At 40.7% G+C, this 14,415-nt stretch overlaps 1 long non-coding RNA gene across 1 annotated transcript in view; it reads left to right on the top strand.

Moving 5' to 3' along the window:
- The window catches only part of LOC110479666 (uncharacterized), a 181,990-nt gene that overhangs the window by 18,635 nt on the left and 148,940 nt on the right, over positions 1-14,415 (top strand). The gene's annotated exons all lie outside the window — the stretch shown is intronic.

Here is a 14,415-nt window from a genome sequence, read left to right as displayed (position 1 = left end):
GCATGATTCTATTCCTCTTCTTCTCTTTTCAGAAGGCTGGTAGCTTCTGAATTAGAGTAATTACTATAGTTTCTGGCTTGCTGCAGTTAGTCGCTGTCCTGCTTTCACAAATACAGTGTTGAAAAGGTCAGGTCAGAAAGACCCACTCCACATGTGTAACTGTCCACATCACCCTGTCTTTGTACATGTATGTCTAGCTATAGATGTGAATTTGTCTTTACAGAAGGGACAAAATATAAATATCCCTTTGATTTTTATAAGGAATTCTTTACAAAATGTTTTAAATATGTACTTAGCTGAACTTGCACATTAGTTTTTTCTTAGGAATACAAATTACATACAGCTAGCACTACTGTTGTTGATTCCTTTTCAGAGGCATAAAGAAATATGAAATATAAAATGTGAGTACCAAATTATATTTTAAGAGTCAATCAATAATTTTCCTAATCTGATAATTTCAATTCCCTTGCTACAGATGAAAAAATAAAACACAAAGTTTCACCTGATAGGGAAAGAGAAAACTGCATGAAAACCAGTTAATGAGCTTTTTCAGTTCACTTAGGGTTTGGATTAAAGTTACCACTGTGAGCTGAACTAACAGCTTGCAGCTGCCGAAAGGGGGAAGTCTTGCTCTCTGCACTTCCCTGCCTGAGCCTTTCTTTCCTTAGCCACCATTCAGCCAACCCTGCAGACAGTGCTGGCATCTCTCTGACCAGGAGACGAGCTAGCTTAATCCTTGCAAAAAAAAAAAAAATCTTGTTTTAATTTGGGAAGGGGGGGGGGGCACTGCTTTTTTACCCTTTTTTTTTTTTTTTTTTTTTTTTTTTTGGTGAAGTGAATGATCTTCCTCGTCAGGCAGAGAAGTGCTAAAGCTGGCAGCTGGGTAGAGGGGATCTGAGAAAATGGGGATGAACAGAGTCGATTGATACCAGGGAAGCAGGGCTTCCTCCCCTTCTGTGGTGTAGAACCATGAATTCTACTTTGGCTGTTTAGAGAAATCATAACCTTACAGCACAAAGCGATCAGAACCAAGTTTCATTTTGGCTCATCCAAACCCCAGTTTTTGCTTATATATGGCTTTTGCGCCAACAAATTATTGAAGTCAGATTTCTCAAAATCATTCTTTTACATGAGAAAGAAATATTTTTCTTCTGAAATGATTTTTAAGTTTTTATTTTTGAATTAAATGAACACAGAGTTTCAAATGAAATATCATCAAGAAAGTTAATATTTGAGTTTAAATGCACCATCTGGTATGTGCGCATGTGAGATTGCAAAGAAATTGCAGGGTGATGCAGGGGATTTCAAGATCTTTGTAACATTTACTTTCCTCTCCTCTGCTGTTCTCTCTCAACTGATTCATTTGAATATGATGCTGGGTCCTGGATGAAGGCTAGTTTATGAAGTCCAGCTAAGAGTTAGTCTCTTTCCAGATAAAACAGAGCTTAAGTATCTGCTGATCTTGACTGACTGTATAAATCCAAAATGACTCCAATGAAATTGGTCAGCTGAAAGATTTGGCTTTTTTGATGCTTCTCTGTAGTATGGTAACTTGGACAAACCCCTCAGGACCAATCCCTCTATGTACTGGATGTGATACAAGTATGTAATGATGGGTATGAAACTCATGACTGCATTTCTGTGAATTTTGGCTGCTTGCAGTGAATGTCTATACTCAAAAAAATTGGATTAAAAAAAAAGTTAATCCAATCTCCAGATTTACCTGTAGTCTAATACAAAAAGAAAAAAACTGATCTGTCTGAAGAGTTTCTCAGTGGGGCGTGTTGTATTAAATTCAAATTGGTGTTGGCTGAGACCTTCTGGCCCTGAGCTCTGGCACAGAAAAATTGTACCCTGCCACCAGACAGGGTCTCTGTAAAGGGGTGGGGGAAGGAAGCAAGTGAAGACGTGGGACTAAAAACATTTTCACATTGTTTTGAAACTGAAGTGAGGTGATTATTAAGTTTTCCATGAGTCATTTGGCATTACTAACACAAAATTTTATATAGCACTTTACTTTTTAGTTTACCCTTTCTTACTCTTCCATTCCAACTTTCTGTTCTCAAGCAAGATGGGTTATTTTACTCATAAACAGATACTACCAGTAGATCGACATCCTAAACTGGGCAGCTTTTCCTCTTGGGAGATTGGCTGAGATTGCATGACATGAGAACAAGGATTACAGCTTCCCCCCCCAGCCACGGCATAGCTCAGGGTTCACAAAGGCAGGGAAGGCAGGGAGCTGTCTGTTACAGAGCAAACCTCCACCACTGCTGGTGCTGGTGCTCCTGCCAGCACTGCTGTGCCAGTGACAGCACCCAGCAGAAGCAGCACAGGTACCACCACTTATTCTCCACTGTTACTGTTGAAGAGCCTTTTGGCTCAGCACTGAGCCACTTTGGCTCAGCAGTTCACTATGGGCATACAACTTTCCCTAGCTTAGATACCTACAGGATTTCTCCCTTTTTGTCTTTCTCAGACCTCTCTCTCTCCCAAGGCTGGCCGTTTGGATGCTGTAGCACTGCTTGTATCTGTCTTCCAAGTATGCAATCTCCCTTGTCAGGAAAGAGTTTAGCAAGGCTCCCATAAATGAGACCATATAATTTTCCTGCTCCCAGGCTGTGAACATCTTTCTTTCCCAATTTCCGACCAGACCTCTGCAGCTGACGAGCTGGGCATAAGCAGCCCCAACCTCTACTCTCCCAGATGCAGGGCCTCTCTGGACAGGAGCCTCACTGGACTGAAGCCTCTAGTCCTTGCTCCAGAAGAGGTTTCTGGCTTCTTCCTAACCCTAGCCTTCTAAGCATAATGCCCAATGTCCCTGGTTGCCATTTCCTTTATATTCTTAGATCTCCCAGCTAGGAAAGAGTTAGGAGAATATTGTGAACATGATAAGACAGGGAATTTCATTCAGCCAAAATACATCCAGATGAGGCTGTGCAGAGCTTGCATGGCAGCAGGACCTAGTCTGGTCTGTCAGCTCATGGATGACAGCTAAAGGAAAAGTGATTCTTAAGCTCTTTTTATGGCCTAAGTATATAAGAGAGAATTTAAGATGTGCAGAAAAGGTCCTACTCTGTTTTAGAGCAACAGATGTAATTGGAAGTGACAAGATTTCTGGATCATCTTTGGATGGTGTAAGTCCTCTTGAAGCAAGGCGATTGTGCATTACTTAGGGTAACCAAACTATTGTCACCATATGAGCTGAGAGTTAATTTTCTTCACAGCAGTCTGTATGGTGCTACGCTTTTGATTTGTGACTCGAACATTTTTATCATATATTTTCTGTTGTTACTGAACAGTGCTTGCACAGTGCCAAGGTCTTCTCTGTTTCTCCTGCCAATAGAAGAGTAGGCTAGAGGTGGGCAAGAGATTAGGAAGAGACAGACAGACAGCTGACTCCAAAGGAATATTCTCTACCATGTAACACCTTGCTCAGGAACAAAACTGGGAGAGTGTTTATTAATGCCATTTGAGTGAGGTGGTGAATTGTTGCTTTTTCATTCCTTGTTTTTAATTTTTAATTTTTTTTAATACATTAAAATGGCTTTATCTCAATCCATGTGTTTTCTCACTTTTACCTTTCTGATTCTATTTCCCTTAGATGGCTGCCAAGGTTCACACACAACAGCTGGGTAATGAATTCTTACCTTGAATACAAGTCCCTACGAATGTTATGCCTTTGTTCCTCAAAGACTAGACTGTGACCTAGCTCAAACAAAGGCAGCGATGTGCTGGTGGGGGAATACCTGATGTGTGTGGAAAATGTTCAAAAGGACTTAAGTCATCCAAAACTGTTTTAATACATTCACTCTTTTCACTGCATAAACAGAGCTGAGGTCATCAGGATAAAAAGGAAGTTGTGATGGGGGGAAAGGCAACAGAGGAAAAGGCAGGCATACGAGAGAAAGGCAAAGAAAAGTAATGCAGAGTTTCTCTGGAGAGCTATAGGTCAGCCTGTAAATTTCTGAATGACGATTTCTGAGTTAAAGGTAACAAGGGAGTCTCTAGTGGTTCATTGCCTGGAGAAAGAAATTCTGATACCTCTTTCATTGCACAACGGAGACCAAATAAATCTCTAAGTATGCCTTATGCAGGACAACCGGCCACTAAGAAAAAGCAAGCATCAAAGTATTTCCTTGCAAAGACGCTGGCTGTGACATGGAGCTGTGGTAGGTCGTCTTTCCTGCTCAACACAGCCATTTGCAAAGAAATGGATGCTGAGAGGTGATTGCAGGCTCTTCATGCTTTAGATGTATCCAGACTCACCAATTAACTTCCCCAGCAGTTTGCTATCACAACTGGGTTTGGAAAATGAAGCATTTGCTCATTTAAGCAATGCTTAGGGAGCACTCTCTGCTGATGATTCCACCTGCCAGGCAGTGACATTTGTATGTTGGCAGAAGAATAGAGTTCACAAAAATTTTGCAGCTTCTGTCAACTCTGTATTTCTCTTTTCTGACAAGCTGCTTTTCCTCCTATCCACATTCTTTGCACAGTTGCTTCTCAGAACTAGGCCCCCAACAAGGTATTGTTTGAAAGGGATAAACATACCAAGGCTGGATTGTTAAACATTTGTCAAGTGTTTGTGATATTTCACAGCTGGCATATAAAATACCTTGTGGAAGGACCAGGCTAAAACCTTATTGGTTCTCTGTGGAGTGAAAAAACACTTTTTGTTCTGAATTTGGCTTCCTCTTTTTGGTCACAGAAAGATAAAATCACAGACACTCATAAGGAAGGTAATTTTTCATTCTTCTCCTCCTTCATCCACACTCTTTTTTAAAATTTGACCTCTTCCTGCAATGCACAACTCATTCTTCAACACCTCTCCTGTCCACTTCTGCTCTCACTCTGCTCCAGGAAAGGATTCAGATCATAGTAAGGCACTCTGAAGGAGAAGTCCAAGTGTGGTCAAGAGAAATGAAGGTCTCCAGCTGCTCTCAGCTGTTCTCCTCAGTTTTGGCACTGCACCAATGTTGACTTTGAAATATAGATAAGGCTTTGTTTCCTTTTGATCTGTCTCTGTTTCTTCAATGTCAGCACTGGCAGATGCATGCTGTGCTTAGTCCCTGCTCCTGTCACCATATTCACTCATATGGATTGTACCTAGCAGTTCACAGTACATCAATTCAGCAGAGGACAGATGCTGCTGCTGCCTTTGTCCTCTCCTACACCTTTTTCTGCATGGGGTGTAATAAAATTCCTGATAAATAGAGCAGCCCATCTCTTCCTGTCCTCAGTGGTTTTAGTGTCAGCTCCGAGTGCACTTTGCAAGGTGGCAGGTATTCCAAGACCTTTTACTCCTTTACAAGAACTTTGTTTACTGATTGGACAAAATCCCTGCTTTTACTCGTTTGTTGTGGGCCAAGAACAGTCTGTCCCTAAGTCCTCTCCTGTGCTTACAATTTGATAAGATAGAACATTAGATGGTCAAAAAAGGCAGTTTCCAATGTGTTCGTGTTTCCAAATAGCTGGTACATGGTGAGTCCTCTGCCAAAGTGTGCCTACTAGTCTGTTAACAATATGAATTATGAATATGAGTGGCTTGACAATCAAATATTTATGGTGGATCTGATACAAGAATGTCCAGGCCTACTGCCATTCAGAAAAAAAAAAAACAACAACAAAACTGTAAAGGCATTTTTGTTGTTTTGTTTTGTTTTAAGTTTTCATGACTGGAAGCCCAACAACATACAGTGATTTAATATTTGGGATTTGGCACAAGATCATGAACACCATGAAGGTTTCTTCATTGTTTCATTAGAAGCAGTAGCAGCAGGAATGCTGCAGAGTGAGTGGTTTCCTTCTTCTCAGCATGCCTTCTATTAATATCCATAAAATTCACTGAAAAAACTGCAAGGAGATAAACCTAACACACAATTTTACTTCCTCCTATCCTTCTATTTTTCAGGCTGGGCAGGAATCTTGTGGTATTTTCAAGTGCTTTCAGAGGGATTTCCATCAGCCTCACAAAGACAGGAATATTGCTTTGGCTATTCATCAACAAAGAAAACAGATCCTAATTTCTATGCCAGTCAAAGTACTTGGCACAGGGCTACATTAATCCAAGAATCTGTGTTTGAGGGGGATGGAACGGACACCAGATGGATTTGCTCACTTGTTTGCTATTCTTGACAGCACAAAGAAGGCAGGGGTTACGTACATAAAGAGTCTAAATTGCTGTTCATTTGGACTACATGATCTTCCTCTTTCATTCAGCAATTGCTGCTTCTCTGCTCACTGGCAGAGCATCAGGGTGGCTGATAAGCCTTGGCCATGTACTAAGGCACTGGCCCTGCAAGAGGCTGTGTGGACTGTGCCCTTCCTCCACCTCAAGTAGGCTGAGAATCCTGCAGCATCACAGACTTTCCCATTACAGCAGAAAACAATTTAAAACATGTCCCAATCTTCTGCCCACTCTGTCTCACGCAGGACACTGATGGTAGTACAAACATACCTTTGGGCATAAAGCTGTTAGCTGGAAACAGAAAAGTGGGCCAACTGGAAAATGTTCTACCACAATGAAGAAATTTGGGAATTGTTTACTGTTGTCTTTTGCTGGGCTATCCTGTGGAAAGATTGAAAAGATATGAAACAAACAGAAGCTTGTCTTCTTGCCTCCTTTGGAAGGTTGCTTAAAATCTATTCTCATTCTACCTGTGGCTCCCAGGGCTTGAAAAGGCATTTGCAAATGACTTGTATAATTTTAACAGGTGACTTACTCTCCATGAGATTTACTTAAAGAAAAGCCTTAAGAAATACAGCCTTTGAATAGGATAATAGATGAGGAAAATCTACTTCGTACAAAGAATTTATAGCTCTCTAAATAGCCTCAATTTAAAAGAAATGAAAACGAAATATGGTCTATTGGCTACAGCATGAAATTAATGCCAAGGAAATCCTTTCAATAAGGCTCTATATATCCTTCAGTTAGCTTGGGCTTAGCTTTCTGTTGATACTGTCTATTGGCCAGCATCCTGTGAAGACTACAAGATCTATAACACTGAAAACTTGTCGGAAATTTTAGAGTCAGAGTACATGCTTGTCACCTTTGACTGTCAATGCATCTAGTGTGAGAGCCAGGAGTGTTTTACTTTGCAACAGGTTTTCAGATGTCTAATAAGGTAACAGCTTTAAGTAAAACCTTTCCAGCTGTTGGAGTTCTCTGACTGTCTATTACCACCTGTGGATTTTCTGGTGTTAAAAAGCAGATGAACATTTACAGTATAACTTAGTGGAAGTGCTAATAGTTTTGGGGTGTTGGCTTTTGTTTTGGTTTAGTTTTAATTTTATTTTTTCTGATGGGCTTCAAGCTTTTAGGACCCTCACTGAAATATTTTGACCTTGAAACCTCTATTATTCTCCTGATTCACTCCAGAGAATAAAAAAGGATTGAAGAAGAATAAAGACATGTGATTTATAAGTACACAATCACACAATCATATACGCCTCATTTTCTTAAGAAACAAGACTCAAATGTGCTGTATTTATACTTGGTATTCCATACTTGGCAATACATTTTCACCTTCCTGTTGTAATGACAATATTAATACCTTTTAAATTTTGTTGAAGACTCCTTCCATCTGTTGTCCATTCCCAGATATTTTGTATTATTTACTTTCATCCAAAAAACACCTCCATGACTAATCAGTTCAATACCCACATAGATACTTTTTTCTAAGCACTGCTTAGGGAAAAAAGAAATCATTTTCTCTTCTGACTTTTCAAAGCTTTCTTTCACCAGCAAAAAATCCACTGTTAAGAAGAAATTAGCCTAGGCATAGGCCATGCCAAAAAATAAGTTAAATATGCTTTCTTATCAAGAAAATATCCAGAATATGTTAATTCCACCAGTAGTAACATGGTCATATGACATTTGGATGGACTTTTCAGGGACTGGACATCTAGCAAATATAAGTCCATTTGGTTTCTATGGATGAACTCATCTACATGACATTAGTTCTTGTTCTCCTGGGTCAGTCCCCAAAGATAGTAGACTGCAACATTCTGTATTCTGTTTTGTAAGAACATTGTGTGAAATTAACTTTGTGAAATTAAAGGAGCCTTAATCCTTCCAACAATAGATACACAAAGGTATCTATACACAAAGGTATGCACAGGTACAAAATTCCTTTGGTGCTTGTTAGCTGCTGCTTTGGTTGCTGGCATCTATTGCTGTAAAACAGCAGCACTAGGCTTGCAGGCCTGGAAACAGCTGTTCTTACAACTCTCTTCTTCCCAGGAGAGGCAGCAACTTTAGTGTTTTCCTGCTGGTAAGGTCAGAAAGCAGCAGTGAGGGGATGCCAATGTACTGTGAGGGGCAAAGGCCTGGTTCAGCAGTGGGGGCAGCTGTTGGCGATGAAGAGGTCAGCTATTACTGCTCAGGTGATGAGAAATGCTCTGCCTGTCTGTGTGAGGCACAGGCATCTGATGTCAGCTGAGCTTTGGTTCTTATCCTACTGTGTTCTGTAAGTACAGGTAGCTGGAATGTGACTCATGCCTGTAACAGGAAAAGTCCTGTCTGTGGAAGTTCAATCATTTCTAGGCTGCAGCATAGAAACTGTTTAGCAGAGAGAAGATGCAATGTAGACTGTAGTGAATGGAGCTACAGCAACTTTATATGAGCTGAAATTTTACTCCTTAAAAAAAAAAACAAAGTGGTGCAAAACCATAATTCCAGCTGCTGGAAAGGGAAGAGAAAAGGCACATTGTCTGTTCTTCTTCCACAGAAGTCCCTGACACAGACTTACAGCATTTCTTGGGGGTGAGCAAAATAACTCTGCAATTCTGGACGTATTAGTCAGTGGTTTAAAAATCCAACAGAAGAGTTTGCCATTTGTTTGTTAATTCTTGACTTCACTAGATTTTCACACAGGAGTTCTGAGCAGCACACTCAAAGCACTCAGGGAATAACATGGTTCCTACTAGGACTCTAAATTTGGAGACTAAAATTTGTTTTAAATGTTATTTTGTATTAGCAAGGGAAAAAAGGTTTCTGGTCTGAAATTTTATATGGCAACTTTCACCTCAAGGTAATGAAAACAAGCTGCGCTATAAACTTTTCAAAACTGGGGTTTATGGAAAAGCTGACAAATCCTTTACTGGAGTGATGTGGCTGGGAGGACTTTAAAAGATTCCCATGGAGCATTATTGATCATGATCACACACTCCCGAGCACTCACACTGGAGACTGCAGGCGCAAGTCCCGCTGTTTTCAATTACTGCGCTGGCCTGGCGGAGTGTCCGGCCATGGGGCCGTGTCCGAGCCTGGGCATCTGCTGGGCGGGGGCCCCACGAGCAGCCCCAGGCTGGGGTGCCTCCCACCCGGCTCTCCGGACACGTCATGTCCCAGGTATCCCCAGCTGGAGCAGCAGCCCTGAGCCTTGTCATTTCTAGCAAAGTCTCTTTATGCTACCCTCCAGGGTAAGGAGGTTTTTTCAGAATGAGAGGAACGGGGGAAAAGAAAAACACACAAGTAATGGATTTCTTCCTCTTTTCCCTGCAATTGAACATCATGCATAGATCATGCAAAAGGAAAGGGCTTTTGGTGGGAGAATATGGCTTCACTTTTCAGCCTCTTCCTTTTGGGTTTGAAAGTGAAGCCACGTGATGACGATGGAATCACCAGCAAAAGCTGGTGATTGGACCTCAGGAAATTCACAGTGGTGTTTTTGTGCTTCTAAATGAGCAACACTGCTGCTTGTAAAGAGCTGAGGTAAAATACTGGCCCCACTGAAGTCCTTGGCAAGCCTCCTACTGCCTTCAGTGGGGCCAAGATTTTACCCTGAGTCCTGTAAGCCATTAGGCTTTTGAGTTTTTAATGGGTCCGCTCCTGCACAGACAGACTTCTCTTGTAAGCAAGGGTTAGCTAGATTGGCTCGGATACTACACAATTTAAAACTTAAAGGAAAGCAATTTTGTAGTGAAATTAAAAGACTGTAAAAGGAATTTGGCTTTAGACAACTTGCTTCTGTTTGGATTTGGATTAGGCTGCAATCTCCTTGTCTGTTTTTAGAGCACATGTTCCTGCCAGCATCAATAATCTATTTTCCTTAGTGCAAGTGAAAGGCTCTGATGGCTCAGAGGTGTAGTCTGGTATCCAGTACTGCTCTGGATTTCTTCTTTGGTTTAGGAATCAGGCTACAAATAGTCAGAGACTGCAAGCTGCTCCTTAACATTTATGTGCTGCCAACAGCCGATTCATTGACACGTGGGCCAACACACTCCTTCTTTCCCGTCGCTCTTCTTACAGTCATTCCTATATTTTTTCCTGATCCCCTGAGTTAATTCAAAAGCCTTTCTTTGCCCATGCAGACCCTCCCAGCCCACTATAAGCATTCATTTGCACTTGGCCTGATTGTGTTTTCATTGGCAATATAATTTTATCCTGTCCAGCAGCATATTAATCAAGAGCTTTCTTGAACTTTTCAGGTTGCCTGAAATACCTCTATTTCCCCCATATACTCCAAAGTAAATAAAGCAGGACTTTAGATAGTGAGCATCACATATATCATTTCACCTCAGGTCGCTGTATCATGTGCAGGTTAAGTTTATAAAGAATAGAGGTTGAAGGTGGAGACTACAGAGAAAGTTGTGGAGGAGTGTGTGAGGGTAGCAGTCACTCCAGAGAAGTCCATAAAAGATACAGCAGTACTATTAGGAGAGACAATGTATGGGGAGGCACAGCTCTTACTGGCGTGTGCTGCTGCCCTGGGGGAACGCGTGCTGCAGCCTGAAAAAGCATGGCTTTACTTGTGCTCTCCAAGCACACTCTGAAGCTCAGCTTCTTTCCTCTGAAGGCATCTTCTCCTCTGTCCTGTCAAAAATATTTCCTTTTCCCTTTTCCCATCTCTCAGCATGTGAGAGCCTACATTTTCCTCTTACAGAAACTCTTCTTGTCCTCGGCTTATATCCTGAGTGGTAAAGCTGTAAATCATTCCTGGACTTCTCTGAGCCTATGCATGTGCAAAGTCTGAGGCAGGTCCAGCAGGCACTTGTCTGACGTGGCATTAAGGATACACTGTTTTTTGGGGGGTGCCTTGCAGATGACACCTCGCAGCAGAGCCCCACAGCCTGTGACAATCAAAGATCCTGATGGTGCCACACAGTGTGACAGAGTAGCTCCTCACAGAGTGCTGCCAGCTGTTTCCTGTTTGATTTAAACAGTGACTTTTTAGTGGAAAGAGGATCACTAGAGTGGTCTCCGATATGAAGTTTTTGTTCAAAAGTGGGATGAAAGGAATGTTTTCTTGGTAAAATTAATGGATTATAAGAGATAGAGGCTACTATAATGGGAAAGAATCATCAGCTATTCCATTCATGTTAAATATACATAAATTAGAGATTTCATTTGCAATATCCCAGAAGTTGCATCTATTTCAATACAGGTAAACCTAAATATTTACTTTAGCCTTATCTGAAAAGCCATGTGTCTTCTTTAGCATTCTCAATGTTAACTAAGGTAATTAATGATTGTGTTAAAGTATGACACAAACTTCCCCTGTGTTGAAAGAGTGGGTTGAGAGAGAGAAAGCTACAAAATGTGCTTCTAAAAGAGCAGCTAGGTATGGTGGGAAATGTGAGAACCTTAATCCATGGAATTCTTGATGTGTTCAAAAGCTTACATTTAATCAGCAAACCATGGATTTTGTATATGAGTGTAAGCTCCTACTGTAACACCCTAGTGGTAATACACCTTTGTAATTTTGCTGTCATGGAGCCTGACTCAGTCAAACATTAGCAGCGATTTTACAGAGCTGACTTGGTGTAAATGTCAGGTGCTTTATCTCTGCTGAGATTTTGCAACATAATAATTATTGCACACTAATTTAAAACCTCCCACCTTTGTCAGTGAAAGAATTTATGGGAAAAAAGTATAAAACCAAATGGAGCGATTGCCCTAACATGTACAGCAAAATCCAGACTGAAATCCACCTACTGAACATGCAAGAGAAACATAGCCATTTAAGTGCAAATAAAGTTTACTTTTTGTGAATGCATCTATGTTTCTCATGCAAGGAAGAATATTTGAGTTTAGCTCCAGCAGTGATCATCAGTATCAGAGAGTGCCTGGCCTTTTGTAAGGAAGCTTAAAAAATATCCGAAGGTTTCTGGAGACCAAAAAAATGTAAATTGTACCACTATATCAATCACAGCTGCTTCAAGGTTAATTTCAAAATCCTTAGCACTCTGCTCTCCAAACAGTAACTCTCTTCCCAAAGAACCCAGAGCACCTGACATCAAGTAAGTTCTCACCTATGGCCATTTTCACCTTGGCAAACTGAGAAAAAGTTCCTCATAATTTGTAGCTAGCACTGTCAGGGAGTAGTGTATGAAGACTGAGGAGAACTAGAGGGAGTTCACTCCAGCATTTAAAAGAGGAAGGAAAGAATGCTGCAAGAAATTTAACCCATTATAATATGTGCAAAAATTTCAGTGTTCTTTTAAAAGAGAAAAAAAATTATTAATACAATTTGGAATGTGTTCACTATGCGCCTTAATACATTTCCTCCTGATGACAATATTTTTCCTTACGCTTTCAAATGCAAGGGACGGCCTCAGGAGCTCAGAGAATGTTGCTGTCATCAATGGACAGGGCACCAGGAAGAAACCAATTGTCATGAGCTTCCTCCTTCTCCCCATTTAGTCAGGAGCTTTCCATGCCTGCAGTGATTCTCAGCCTCACCATGACAAGCAGGGAGAGTGACTGATGAAATGATGCATGTCCTAGCTTACTCTACGGCTGACTGCTCCGTTTCCCTCGCATTTCCCACTTGCACCGGCTGCTGTACTGCAGCCATATAGATTATATGACAAGTTTGGGTTGAATGGAGTGCTGCCATCTCTTGGTTATTTCGGGCAGATCAACTCACATATTTTTTCATTTTCCTGCCACTTAAGAATGGTAGGAAGTAACATAGAAAAACAACCTAATTCTGGATGAAAAAGTTTAGGCACTTAGGAAGCATAATTGTGGTTTTTATATATTTAAGCATGTAGAACAGAGTACATTTTCTGGTGTATTGGACCTCTGTGTAACTTCTGTTAAGCGTTTTAAACAAAACTCTAAGCCATGAACAGTTGGAAAAGTTTATACATTATGTGAACGCTACAAAGAATGGAAAGTGATGGAGTTTTATAGATAATTGTTGTCAAGAAAGACATTAAAATGAATGCATTAAAGAGTACCGGAATAGTAAGAAATTCCTATCTTATACTATGCAATTTCACAGTCATGAAAGATTTAATTGTTTATACTCATGATTTGTGAAATAATTGCTGTTGCAATTGCAAATACTTTTTCTTCCTTTTTCTTTCTGACTGTGACTTGAGCCAAAAGATTTACTTTAAGTACTTTTGTGGTTGGAACCCAGGGCCATCTTGTTCCTGGGCTTTTCCAAGGCTGGAGACAAGAAGTGTATGACCACCTCTTCTTCAGTAGTAGCAGGAGCCAAATGTTTGTTTGTTTGTTTGTGGGTTTTGCTTTTTTTAAAAAATTAAAATATAAGAGAAATTAAAGTCTAATTGAATTCAAAATAAAAGATAAACACCAGAAATGTTTGCTGCCACAACCTCCCTAACCTAACTTCCCACCACAATGCAAAGGAAAAAATATATGACAAGGATTTTGAAATCATTAATAATGCAACAAATTATATATGTAAGCAGGGACATGTCCTCTATGAATAAATGCTAATATTAGAAGAACAGGGGATTGAATTTATGATTACTGCTGCTATACTTTGATCAGGACCATGATTCATTGGGGTCACTCTATAACTTCCTCAGGGAAGAGCTATGAGTCACTGCCTGCCTTCCTGCTTCTGGTACTGAAGCTGGGGGGCTCTTCAGAAAACCAGAGGTCACACAGTCTGGTTTTTGGTTAATGTTGAGAAAGGAATTAAAAAACCATTAGCTTTCTCAGTACTCCCCAACCACCACCATTGCATTTGCACCGAGTCATCCTTCTTCACATAAGGGCACAAATCCAGTAGCAAATGCTCGGCAGAGTACTGCCTCAGTGCTGCCATGTGTAAGACAGAAAAACATTGACTCTTGTGCAAGCACAGAGCATTCTGTGTCTGAGACCTGGAAAGGCCTCCTGGCAAGGATGCATGTTCTTGGACGAGCCAACATCATCTGCTCTTGCTCCTGCTGCTGTCCCAGATTCCTTGCAGTCCTTCGTAAGGAGCACACGAGTTCTCAGTAATGTCAGGGACTTCAACTACTTTTGTTCTCAGGTTTGTGCTTTCTGAGAGAATAACCTGTCCCAGCTGCCATTAAAGAATGCTCTCCAACAAATCTGAGTAAAATTAAGGAAATGCCACTTTGTTTTGTCCAAACTTTGAAATTCTCATTTGAGCAATAAAATATTAGTTATCTGTATCAGATATTTTCCACTTTACATCTTTA

Source organism: Lonchura striata, chromosome 3, assembly GCF_050655825.1.
Source record: "Lonchura striata isolate lonStrDom1 chromosome 3, ASM5065582v1, whole genome shotgun sequence".
Classification (NCBI taxonomy): domain Eukaryota; kingdom Metazoa; phylum Chordata; class Aves; order Passeriformes; family Estrildidae; genus Lonchura; species Lonchura striata.
Note: the sequence above shows the minus strand (reverse complement) of the source record. Positions and strands in the feature narration are given on the sequence as shown.